Below are 14,095 nucleotides of genomic sequence, written 5' to 3' on the forward strand. Positions count from 1 at the left end.
AGTGCAAATAAGAGCGTGGTTTAGATGCCATAGCTGGCCTACCACCTCAGTAAGCCCCAGGTCCCTAGTCCACATGAGCCCCAGATGTCCTGGGCACAGAAAAAAAGCCCCAGTTTAAAAGAGCAACTAGAATATTGCCCTAGAATGCTGTCAAATGATGCGGGAGCTCCTGGAATGCTCTCTGGGTTGGAATGGCTGGCAAACACCATGGTTTGCATTTCCCTCTCGACCTTAATAGTGTGGATGGGAGCAGAGATCGGGGGCCCTAGCTGGCCTACTGCCACGGTGACCCCTGGCCCCCTATCCCACATCAGCCTAAGCTATCTTGCTCAGGCAGCCCCAGTGTGGTACACAGTGGCACACTCCTGGTCAGCATTCCCTACAGCTCCAGTCATCTTCCCAAGGTGACAAAGGTGTATAAGCACCCCCACAACACTCCACGCCCACACCACTTCAGCTCCAGACAACTTGCTAGGACATCCCCAGTGTAGAGTGCTCTGGGGCATCCTGGCTCATGCCCACTTCAGCTCTAGCTCCTCTTACAGGGCATCTCGTATATGAAGCACCCCAGGAACACTAGCCCAAGCCTGCCTCAGCTCCAGTGCTCCACCAGGACCTCCAGCCTGTATCCTACCTGGGCTTCAGCAGCCACACCAGGGTGCCCCAAGCTCAGAGAATCCCAGGACATCCTAGCTTGTACTCACTTTAGCCTTAACTGCCAGGGCACCCTTTGTGCAGAGAGCACTGAGACCAGCTTGGCCTGTGTCCACTTCAGTTTAAACTACCCTGCCAAGGTGCTCCCTATGCAGACAGCCCCAGGGCCGCCCTGGTCTACACCCACTTCAGCTTTGGCCATCCCACCAGAGCAGCCCCAGCACAGAGTTCCCCAAGATCCCCAGCCCATGCCAGTCACAGCTCCAGCCAGCCAAAGTCACCAGGTACACACAGTCTACACAGGGGATGACAATATATAATACCATTCCTTCAAGCTTAGGAAAAGCAGCTGCTCTACCTACTTCATAGAAACAAGCACTGAAAATTAAGCAAAATGAGGAGACAGGAAAATGCTCCAGATGAAAAAGCAAGACAAAACCTCAGAAAAAGAACTAAATGAAATGGAGATAACCAATCTATCTGATAAAGAGTTCAAAGTAATGGTCATAAAGATGAAAGAAAAAAAGAATAAAATGAAATGAGGATAGGTTAAGTGTTCTTTTGGACAACATCAAGCAAACAAACATTTTGCATTATAGGGGCTCCAGGAGAAGTAAAAGAAAGGGGCAGAAAAATGTGAAGAAATAATAGCTGAAAACTTTCCTAACCTGGGGAAGGAAATAGACATCCAGGTTCAAGAAACACACAGTTCCAAACAAGATGAGCCCAAGGAGGCCCACACCAAGACACATAATAATTAAAATTTCAAAGATTAAAGATAAAGAGAGAATTTTAAAAGCAGCAAGAGATAAGCAATTAGTTCGTAAGAGGGAAATCCCACTGGGCTATTTGCTGATTTTTCAGAAGAAACTTTGAAGGCCAGAACAGAGTGGCATGATATATTCGAAGTGCTTAAAGAAAATCAACCTACAACCAGGAATACCCTACCTGGCATGTTATCCTCGTCCTGAGTGGGTTCAGTGCAGAGTCTGCTTAAGACTCTCTCTCCCTCTCCCTTTGCCCCTCCCTCACTCCACCTGCATGCTCTCTCTCTAAAATAAATAAAATCTTTAAAAAAAAAAAAAAAGGTAAGCCATAGATTGAAAGAAAATATTTTTAAATCACATAAATTACATTTATCCAGTATGTATAGAGAACCCTCAAAATGCAATAATAGGGAAACAACTCCATAAAAGGGGGCAAAAAATTAGAATGGATCACACACACATTCCAATAAATATATGAAAAGATGCTCATTAGTCATTAGGGGAATTCTAATTAAAACCACAAGGAGATGTTATTAGAATGTCTAAAATTTAAAAGATTGAACATATTAAGTGTAGGTAAATATATGGAACATATGAAACTCTCATATACTGCTTTTGGGAATATAAAATGCCACTTTGGAAAATAGTCTGGAATTTTCTCATAAAGTTAAACATACACCTTCTATATGACCCAGCCATTCCACTCCTAGATATTTATCCAAGAGAAATGAAAACATACGACCATACAAAGGCTCATACATAATGTTCACAGAAACTTAGTTTGGGTTTTCCAGTTTAGGGGTAATACAACCACACCTGTCTGAGCTGTTTTTATTCATAATACCTCTGACACCAAATGAATGGGGTTTTGTTTTCCACACCAACAATGAGTTTTCCAACTCTCTGGACACCAACTGGGTGTCCTACAATTTAGTTCAATTCTAAAGTTAACTACTTGGGGTTAGCATAGACCTCACAGGTTAGGGCTTAGAACCACAAGACTTCACCAACTTCAGATTCCACTCACAAGTCTCTGGAAGTATTTCTGACTGACTAGACTAAAGGGGTTCTTATTACCCTCTCCTCAGGGTTGATAATTAGCTAGAATTGCTCACAGAACTCAGAAAACACTTTACCTACTATTATCGGTTTATTATAAACAATACAACTAAAAAACAGATAGATGGAAGAGATAAATAAGGCAAGGTATGGGGGAAGGGACATGAAGCTTCCATTCCTTCTCTAGGTATATAACCCTTCTAGGACCTTGGTGTGCTCACCAACTTGGAAGCTTTCTGAACTTCATTGTTTAGGAGATTTTATGGGCGTTCCCTTACAAAGGCATGATTGATTAAATCATTGGTGATTGGTAATTAATTCAATCTCTAGGTCCTCTCCCCTCCCTGGAGATGGGGGGGAGGGAGGGCTGAATGTTCCAAAATGCCCTGGTCTCTCTGGTGACCAGCTTCCATCCTGAAGCTATCTAAGGGTCTTTCAGCCAAGAGTCATCTCATTAGTATAGTATCCCAAAGACACTCATTCCTCAGAGAATTCCAAGCATTTTAAGATTTTTGTGTCAGGAACCAGGGACAAAAACCAAATATTTTATTTTATTTTAATGCTTTTTAAGATTTTATTTATTTATTTGAGAGAGCGAGTGAGAACGTGAGAGGGGGGAGGGGCAGAGGGAGAAGGAGAAGACTCCCTGCTGAGCAGGGAGCCCGATGCAGGACTCGATCCTAGGACCCTGAGATCATGACCTGAGCCGAAGGCAGATGCTTAACCCATTGAGCCACCCAGGTGCCCCCAAATATATATTTCTTACTGTATCACAGCCCCTCATCTGGTAAATGGGCAAATGATAAAAAGAACAAACACTTGATACATGCAACAATTTGGATGAATCTCAAAATAATTATGGAAAGAAGCCAGACTAATAAAGGAGTAAACATTGTATGATTCCATTTGTACAAAATTCTAGAAAAGGCAAACTTATCTCTACTGACAGCAGATCAGTGGTTACCCGGGAGTGGGGAGGGACAGGAAGGAGTTATTACAAAGAAGCACAAAGAAAAATTTGGAGGGGTGCCTGGGTGTCTCAGTCAGTTAAGTGGCCAACTCTGGATTTCGGCTCAGGTCATGATCTCAGGGTTATAGTATCTAGCCCCCCTTGGGCTCAGCTCTCAGTGTGGAGTCGGCTTGTCCCTCTCCCTCTGTTCCTCCCCCTGCCCCCACTCTCTCTCATGCACACTCTCTCTCAAATAAATAAATAAATAAATAAAATCTTGAACAAAAGAGAAAGAAAAATTTGAGGGATGGCAGACATGTTCATTACCTTGATTGTGGTGATAGTTTCACAAATGTATATATACACCAATACTTATCAAACTATGCTTTAAATTTGTGCAGCTTATTGTATGTCAATTATATCTCAAGCTGTGTTCTTGTCTTTTTTAAGTGAGCACTAAATTTCACACAGCAGTATGGTCATTACATTCTAAGGAGATTGCATTAGTCAACTGGAGTGAAGACACTAAGATAAGGTCCCACCTGGCACCACCACCCAGCTGGGCAATTCTGGGCTCCTCCAGGTTTCTACTGATCCTATCCCTGAAAGCTTTGAGTTTGGATATTTCTCTACATTCCATTCTGATGATGCTTTAAAAAAAATAATGATCCTGGAAAGAGCAATCATCCTATTTCTACCTGTCACTTCTGAAACTGTGCTCCCACTAAAAAAAACCCCTAATATATCCTGGGAGGTACAGAGGGAGAGGAGCAATGGAACCCTGAGAGGAGAGGGTAATATAGTAGAGCAGGACTTCTGGCGTGGGATGCACAGTGCTCACTAGCTATACAACCTCGGGCAAATCACTTTATGTTTCTGAGCCACAGTTTTCTCATTTTAAAAATATTTAACAATTCCTACTTGGTAGCGTTGTCTTGAAGGTATATATAAAAGAATGAAACAGTACCTGGGTGAAGAGGAGCTCAATAAAGAATGCCTCTCTCCTTTCTGCTGTTACAGCGAGCCGCCTCCTTAAATCAGTGATTCTGCGTACTCCCATCATAGTCATGTGCTCAGGACCAGCTGAAGCCTCAGGTGTAAACTGTAAATGAAGTTCTAAGGTAGTAGTTCTCAAGCATGGCTACACATTAGAATCATCTGGGAGATAAAACTCTGATGCCTGGGTTCCACTCCTAGAGGTTTTGATTAGAGTCCGTGACACAGCTGGGCATTGGGATTTTAAAGGCTTCCCAAGTCATATTAATATGGGGCCAAGGCTGTGAAACACTTCTCTAATGCTGCTCAAATTTTAATGGGCATTGAGTCGCTGGCGATTTGTTAAAATTCAGATTCTGATTTGGTAGGTCTGAGGTTCTGCATTTCTAATAAGCTCCCAGCAGATGCTGATGCTGTTAGTGCTGTAATGACACAGTAAAAAGGCTAAACCTAGGGGCACCTGGGTAGCTCAGTCAGTTAAGCGTCTGACTTTGGCTCAGGTCATGATCTCAGGGTCTATGTTGGGCTCTCCGCTCAGCGGGGAGTCTGCTTCTCCCTCTCCCTCTCACTCTCCCTCTATGCTCTCCGTCTCTCTCTAATAAATAAGTAAAATCTTAAAAAAGAAAAAAAAAAGTCTAAGCCCAGGGGGAGCACCTGGGTGGCTCAGTCGGTTGAGCGTTGAACTCTTGATTTTGGCTCAGGTCATGATCTCAGGGCCTTGGGATCAAGCTCTGCGTCGGGCTCCATGCTCAGCAGAGAGTCTGCTTGATGATTCTCCCTCACTGCCCCCCAGCCCCCTCCACAGCTCATGGTCTCTCTCTCAAATAAATAGATCTTTAAAAAAAAAAAGGCTAAACCCAGGGTGAGCACTGGAATCACTGAGAGATCTTTTTAAAGCTGGGGATGTCCAGGTCCTGCCCTAGGATGGGGCCCTAGCCCCTACACTTTTATAGGTTAGCCAGATAAGTCTGATGCACTTGTCTTACTGAGAACCATGGATCTAGTCTCACCCTTTACACGTGAAGACACTATCCCCCAAGAAGCTGTGTGACCTCTGTCCTGATACAACTTTCTCCCAGAAAAGTTCATTAGTGAACAAAACATATTTTCTATGGGAACATTTTCTGGTGTGTAGGTCCCCAGGGCTGACTGGGGCCTGCAATCTGCAGCTTGAGCGGAGCGTGACAGTTTCATTAACACACAGCTCAGAACCTAGCCAATGAGCAGACTGTGTGATGAATGGGGTCCCGGGTTCTACTTGAAGCATTATCACATAATATATCAGTTTTATGTCAAATGAACTGATGGTTTTATGGCCTTTCCATTCAATTTGATAGGCCCCTTGTCATGGGCTCTTTTTAATATGGCTAGAGGGCATTTTTTGTGGTGATGACATAGTGATTTATAAAACCCACTTCATGCATCAGCCACATATATGTAAATCAGAAACGTTTCTTTCTGAGAAAAATTGTCATTGCTATCCTATGATAAATAGATGCATATTCAATGATCAGGCATTCATCAAGACACAGATCTGAATTCACTTATATTCCATATGACCAACCAATTAGCACCCTACCTAGGAAATAGGCTTGTACAGCAGAATCCTTCCAAATGGAGGACACGCAGCAACAGAGCTCGATGCTAACTTGACCCTCGCTTGGCTCAAGGAAAGTGGCTGGGGACTCAGCTGGAGATGCCAGAGCATCAGTTTGGAGGTAGAGGAAGAAGAAAGGAAGGAATTTTTTTTTAATCTTTAAATTCCAGGTTTTTTACTTAATACTCCTCACCTTATTTAGTCCTCAAACATACTGCAAGGTAGGACTATCTACAGCTTAAAAATTTAAAAAAATAATAATAATAAAGCAAAAAAAAAATACAGAAGGAAAATAACTAAAGTGAAAAGACCCAGCTAAACCTTGAAGCCGGGTCAGTCTGCCTTAAGGGCCATGACGGTTCTGCTCTTCCAAAAAGTTGTCACAAAGCAGGAGTGGCACCAGCTGATCAGTGGAAGGAAATTATGTCAGCTTTGCTGAGACCAGACGTCAACACTCAGCGATTGCACCTGCCATCTACTTCTGTGGCCAGCCTTGAATCTGTAGAGAAAAAACATCAGAGGTTTTAATGCTATAGCATGAAGGATTAAACATCTGAAACACACACAAAAACTCTCTTTAATTGATAGGTGACATCAAGTCCGTTAAATATTCTTAGCTGTTTTGTGAAATATCATAACCAAATTTAAAACTTCCTAGAAATCCTTGGGACCTGAAATACATGAAATAAATCTGCAAGGAATATATATTTTATTCCTTAAATGTCTGTGAAATTTGTTGGAGGGTAACTTACAACATCTCCTCCATGGTCTTCTTAAGATACCATACCTAAGAAAGAGCCAGCTCATTTAAAAATGATAATAATTAACTTTTACAAAACTTTCAATATTTGAAAGTCACTTTCACACATACGATGTGAGCCTCATGACATTTCTATGATGTTGGCAGGTATTATTCGATCCATTTTTGGATGAGGACATTAAGGCCCTGCGACCCGTAAGTTAAGATCCTACCCTCAAAAATAAAAAGTAGTGGGCGCCTGGGTGGCTCAGATGGTTAAGCGTCTGCCGTCGGCTCAGGTCATGATCCCAGGGTCCTGGGATTGAGCCCCACATCAGGCTCCTGGCTCGGCGGGGAGTCTGCTTCTCCCTCTCCCTCTGCTTCTCCCACTGCTCATGCTCTCTCTATATATATATCTCTGTGTCTCAAATGAATAAATAAAATTTGAAAAAAAAAAAAGTAGTTGCATGGAGCACTGGGTGTTATACGAAAACAATGAATCGTGGATCGCTACATCAAAAACTAATGATGTATGGTGACTAACATAACATAATAAAATTAAAAAAAAAATAAAAAGTAGTAAATTACTCCTCTGCTTTCCCAAGTCTCCATATCAAAGCAGAACATTTACTCCAATGATTATAGTTATAAATATATTCTTTCCTTCTTGGAGAAGTAAGAAATCTGCTGACCTAAATATCTGACTGCGGACTGCCTGCGTAATTTGATATCCTGAATGTTATCCTGAGTTGCATATTGCAAATATCTGTTTTCCTCATTCCATCTTTTCTCTCTAAGTATAAAATTAGAGGTGGATATTTACTAGACAGAAAAAAAAGCAGGGGCACCTGACTTCCAAATTAGTCAGAGCAAATATATAATGTAAATAAGATGCCCCACAAAACATAGCAGAAATGGAGAAGAGAGATCATGGGTCTGGATTCTGCTGACAGAAGAGGAGGGACCAAATAGGGCATATAACTGAGAGGATTGGTTTAGGAAAGGGATTCTGGGACTTCCTTGATGTCAAGAATATTTGGTGCTTTTATCCCAAGAGGTCCTACTCAGAATATTTCTTAAAGGGAATGAGTTCCAGTTGTATAGAGAGTAGGGACAATAATCTGACGAAATGATGCAGAGTAGACAAGAAAGAATGAAAACCTTCAGGCAATGAAGTGGTCTAGAGCATAGCAGGAGAGGGACCCTGTAGCCTCTCTACGTGGTCTTGGTGAGGGACCCCATACCAGAGGTACTAGGAGAAATCTGGAAACCACTTTTGTGACTGGAAAACACTAGTCATTTGGGAATATGCAGTTGTATGAGACATCAGGCTTCCATTCTTCTCCCTTTCTGCCATTGTCAGCCAAATGGATGAATTCATACTGCTACTACTGATAATATCAATAATAATAATGCTAACTTTAAGCCCGATAATCACATAAACTTTCTAACTTGATCTCCATGACAGATTAATGAAGTGGTATAATTGCCCCCATTTTACAGATGAGGAAATAAGCTTAGGGAGAGAGAAACTTTCCCCAGTGTCTCTTGTCTGGCGTTTGAATCCAGGCAATGTACCTGCAGTGCATTCAGCAGACAGTCCTGAGGTTCAAGCCAGACTAGAGAAATACTCAGTTGCTGTTTTCCCTATGTAAACCTGTTTTAACCAAAGGCCTAGGAGACAGCTGTTAGATAGCAAATACACTCTTGATTGACAAAGGCAAAGAAACAAGCCCATCTACACACAGATGGCTAATAGGAGTTGTGAAACATAATATTAAAATATAAAGGAAAACCTGGTAGACCCAACTAGGTGAGGAAGCCTCTGATAAGAGCAGATATACACCAGAATACCTGCATTCTCATTACAAGGTAGAGTCACTCTCCTTAGGAGCTCTTTCTTAGCCCTGGTCAAGGTTTAATCTCCTGGGTATTTACTTTTACAATACCTTGTCTACCCACTTTCTAACACCTGACTTGTATTTGTTTTGTATCTGCAAATAGAGCTGTGTTTGTCTGGCTTTTCTCTGGTTTGTGTAGGGTAACAGAGTTGTATATTATAGCTCTAAAGAAATATCTGTTAAATTGAAATGGAAAAAAAAATGTTAGAGAATTTTGGATGACATGGAAAGATTTATATACTGATTAAGTGGAAAGGTAATAGGTTAGAAAATCGTATGAGATTATGATCTAGTTTTTGTAAAAAAAATATTTTATATACATAGCAGAACACTGGAAATATACATTCTAAATATAACAGTGGTTTTCTTGATGGTAGATTACAGATGCTTTCATTTTCATTTTTTTTTGTTTGACTGTAGTTCTTTTTTTAGTGATTACCATGTTTTACTTATGTAGAAAGAAAATATCAATGATAGACTATTTTTAGTCTCTAAAGAGAAGGACTGAGACTGCTTCAAATGTGGACTGACAGGTAACCCATGCAGCATTGCCGATTTTACCCCTGTTCACGTGACTCTTAGAGAAGGCAGCAGGCTCAAGCACAGGGCAGGTGAGGAGGAGACTGGAAAGGAGGGAGGAGAAAGAAAAGGAGGTAATAGAATGAAAGGAGGGAAAGAGAGTCAGTGAGGGAGGGAGGAATCCAATTCTTTGAGAGCATAAGTAATCAAGGGACAGAGTCAAGCTTTCTTAGTAATTCTTAATGGCGACAGAGATGATATTCCTGTTTAATTTGTCTTTAGATTATTAAATAAAGTCAGCCCAAGGCAGGGAGATGATATCCTGTGACCTATTGGCCTTGTTAAGCATCAGTGGAGTCAATTTTTTATCAAAAGATCCTGCACTTCTAGAATGTGATTCATACATCATATAGAAACTTGCGGTTTCTCAGTTTTCTTAATTAAAGTTCTGAAACTAGGGGAAATAACTTTCAAATACCATGCTTTTCTCTAATGTTTAGGTGTTTGCTACTTAATCCTCACATTGGCTATAGAGGATGTTTTGGTAGTGATTCTGAGCAGAGACATGAGAAAAAACACAAAGGAAAATGGGTAGTTCTGGGTCACTAAGGCAAATGGTGGTTCTTCTCATTTGCTCGCCTATAACCCCACTGCAAGAAAAAAAAAAAGTCCAAGAAGAGGCAAAGGTACTCATTTCCTTGGAAACAGGAGACAGACAGGCCGTGTAAGCCTTCATTAATGAATGGAAAAACTTTTACAAATATTTTGAAAAATGTTTCAAAAGAGTAATAGAGACACTGAGAGTGGAAGTATGAATCCCACTTTCATTGATCACATGACACCTGGACCCATGTGCCCACAAGTCCACCTAACTGATGAGAGAACAGTAAGAGCTCCCACTAATTGAGAACTTACTATGTGAGAGGCTTGACCAGTCCCCTCATCTCAACTGTTTCTCAGCCTCTCAGCATCTTTCAGGTGGCTGTATCACTGTAGAAAATTTCAAAAATGCGTAAAGGAAAAAATAAATCTAGAATCACCGCAAATTTTATGATCCACAGACCCAGGTTGGTTTATAAACAATTTAACGTTGATCTTTATTTTTAATGGGTGTGTGGTATTTCATTTTATGTATGTTTTAAATTTATTCAAGCAATTTATTAATGGACATTTAGGTTTATATTTCTCACTATTTTTTAAATTTTTATAAACTCTTTAAAAACCAGGAATAGGAGAATATTTGTTAACATAATAAGAATACTTATCTTAAAACAACAATAGGATGTATGTATGGGGACACAGTAGATGTCCTATAAAATCAAGAGCAAAAAAGCATGACTACTTCTATTTTTTTCAAAATTTCTCTGCTCAATGCAACAAAATATATAAACAGAGGTAAGTGGTCTAACTATTAAAAGGGAGAAGATGAATTCATCATTATTTACAAATGATACAATTACATAGAAAACAAAAGAATCAACTGAAAAACTCTTAGGGTAAATGAGCAGTCAAATACAAGATAAATATTTGAAAATCAATGATTTTTCTATATGCTAACCATAACCAATTGTACGATATAAGAAAAAAATAAACAACAGCAATAAAAACATAAAATATTTAGCAGTAACCATTAAAAAATTGTGCAGAAATTATAATATGAAGAATGCTACAAACCTTTATTCAGAGATATAGAGGCTTGGAAAAAACAGAAAGGTATACCATGCTCAAGAATGAAAAGATGAAATGTTGTCAAGATATGAATTCTTCCCAAATTATTTTATAGGTTTAATACGGTTACATTCAAAAGATAAAATGGGTTGGACCAACTTGAGAAGTAATTCTAGAGTTCATCAGGAAGAATAAATATTTGTGTATAGATAAGATATTTTGAAAGAAGTGAGGTAATAAGGGGGCACAAGCCCCATCCAATAACAAAACTTCTTGCATGGTGCAATGATTTTAAGAGTGTCATTGTTCCTGTATTTGACAACTCAACAGAACATGATAAACAAGTTGGAAATAGACTTTATAAGAACCTACATGGAAGATGGTACATTAACATATAAGTTGCATTAACATACAAAATAAGTTGCATATAACAGAAACCTGACTCTTAGGGTTTAACCACTCACTGAATGAGGGCATTGTTTCTCTTATTAAAATAAGCTGGCCAAGGGTGGACAATTCGGGGATGATGCAGTTACTTCAGGGGTAGAGTTTTTCCTTCCTCCTCCACCATGCTTGGAGTCAGTCTTTCAGCCTGAGGTTGCAAAAATGGCGGCTCCATCCCCCCATGAAGCCCGCAAGCTTCTGCAGTCACCTACGATGCCCATGATGCCTCACGAAGCTCCCTCCTCAGACACTGCTGCAGTATTCCAATGTGGCATGATTACTGAGGCTGACAACCCTCAGAAGCTGCTGTTGCTAAGCTGGAGATCCAGGAGAGCCAGTGACGTAATTCCAGTTGAAAAGCTGGCAGGCTGGACACCGGCATTGGCAATCTGCTAGAATACCCAAGGAGGAGCTGGAAAGACTTACCCCATGGGAGACTCACCCAGGATGGGGGGCAGGCGCGTCTGTTTCCCACTATTTAAAATAGTGTTATAGGAACAATCTTCTATATATCTTGGGACTCTTGTTTCCTCGGGAGAAAGTTCTAGAAATGAGAATGCTGGTTTTAAAATGTTCTCATTTTAAGGGACTTTTGAAAATGATATTGTCCAGGGACGCCTGGGTGGCTCAGTCGGTTACGCGTCTGCCTTCAGCTCGGGGTGGTGATCTCAGGGTCCTGAGATCGAGTCCTGCATCTGGCTCCTTGCTCAAGGGAAGCCTGCTGCTCCCCCTGCTTGTGCTCTCTCTCTCTGCAGATAAATAAAATATTTTAAAAAAAGAAAGAAAAGAAAATGATATTGTCCAGTTGTCATTCTGGAAAGAACAATCGGTTCCACTCCCAGCAGCGGTATGTGAAAGTGCCCATTCCCTTAAACGTTTATGTGAACACTGGATAATACTCTTTTAATCTCTGCCAGTCTGATAAATGAAAATGTTCTCTTACTTTAATTTGCATTTAATTACCAGTGAGGCTGCAAGCTGTTGTCAAGGCAGGTATTTTTCCATTTTATAAAAAATAAATGCAGCATCCTTGTATGTCCCTCAATGATAAGGAATCATGGTGAATGAACTAGCATGAATCACAACAAACTGTTCACTTCAACATGTATTATGTGCTGTTTATGTGCTTAAGTGTTAAAAGTTTTTCTTCTCCACAAGTCAGAGAAAGCCCAGACAGGAGAGATTTTACTTTGTTCATCACCTCCAGAAAGTCCCATTTTCTTTGGATTCTAAGACAGATATAGTCACTTTTGGAGATGTCTTGCAATGCATCAAAAAGAGGGTTGCCTGGTACCCAGCAGAGCAACTAAATTTGCTTTCCTATGGTGAGCTCATGCTTCATCCCCACATTTTACCTCTCCACGACAAGGACCAGAAGTCCAGGGAGTTTCAGTAACTTGTTCAAAGCCAAGGACAAATTAGTGGCAGAGCCAGGAGTAGCTCTTCTTCCTCCTTGTCTTCTTTCTTCTTGTTGCTGCATCATTATCTCCTGTGACTTATGTCACCTCGGATCTGGACTGAAATGATGCCTTTTGTTTCTGAACTTGCTCTTAATTTTCCACTTTAATTACTGCCTTTGGGTTGATTCTAACTGTCCAAGTAGATTTTCCGCACTCCTGGGAAAGAAATCAGGCTCTCTTCTGTTCATCCTTGCATCACTGTGCCTAACGTGGTGTTGCCAGGACTAGTAACCTTGAAGAAATGCTTGCGTGGGGCGGCCGTGTCTCTGTCAATGCTTCGCTACAGTTCTTATCTTTCCCAGACTGAAACCCCTCCCAAATCTCCTAGCAGGTTGCTTTTTAGAATATCAAAAATCAAGGCACATTTCCAGTTATCTTGTCTCAGAAATGGGGTGCCTTTGTTGACTGTATAAAACACTTTTTAAGCAGAACATTAGGAAATTATTTGTTATATGCTGTTAGTTTATCTTGAAGTCAAAAGAAATGGGTTTTTCTCCTTCCTTCTGCTGGGGCATTTCTTTAATAGTGTCTGAGTGTGCTCAATTTGGTACGAGCTTCATTTGGTGATTTAAAAAGATTTTTTTAAACATCATTAAAGTCTATAGTATTTGTCCTTAGAGAGCAAGCAATTTTTTTTAAATCCCTTGTTCTTTTCCAGTCACTAACCAGACAGTTTAATCTAAAATGAAAAAAAAAATTTCTTTTGCCATAACCAACACTAATGAGCAATTTGAATTTTCTTCTAAAATGTAAACCCTACATTTAAACCACCATGGGATGTTAAATTCTTGAAGAAGGAGGAAAAAGAAGGCTAAAACCACCAGTGAGGAGTTTTCAAAAAAAATCCTGCTAATTACAATTGCTTCTCATGAGGGGAGAAAAAGAAATACCACCCCTTTTAAAACCACCCAAAGCCAGCAAAACAAACTATGACCAGAGAATTTCCTGTTGATGGCGACTCTGGTTTCCTGAGAATTCTACGACAATTTTAATTGAATTATACGACAGAGACTGTTGCCAGATAAAATATGTGGGCTGATTTAGAGTGGTCAGCCCTTCTTCAGCAGTCTTGATTATCAGTGTTAATTCTGGGACCTCTGCCATCCACGAGGCCTCCGCAGATAAATAACAGCATTATTCTTCAGCTCTCAGTTCAGGTGTAAGTCTCACTCAGGGGGAGCTTAGATTTATAGGTGATGTAATTTAGAATTCTAGGCTCGTAAGTTAATGCTTCAGAAATGTCTTCTTTATCTTTTCTGGAATGATAAATGGATGGATCCCTGGCATAGCTCCCCATCTCCTTGCTTGATCGCCTTGCTTTTGGTGAAGGCCTTATTCTGCC

The 14,095-nt window shown here is 40.5% G+C and overlaps 1 pseudogene; it reads left to right on the plus strand.

The window, feature by feature from the left end:
- Nucleotides 1-11,689, plus strand: part of LOC116633661 — a 29,498-nt pseudogene extending 17,809 nt beyond the window's left edge.
- Nucleotides 11,690-14,095: the final 2,406 nt, after the last annotated feature.

Source organism: Phoca vitulina, unplaced genomic scaffold (genome assembly GCF_004348235.1).
Source record: "Phoca vitulina isolate PV1807 unplaced genomic scaffold, GSC_HSeal_1.0 scaffold8, whole genome shotgun sequence".
NCBI lineage: Eukaryota > Metazoa > Chordata > Mammalia > Carnivora > Phocidae > Phoca > Phoca vitulina.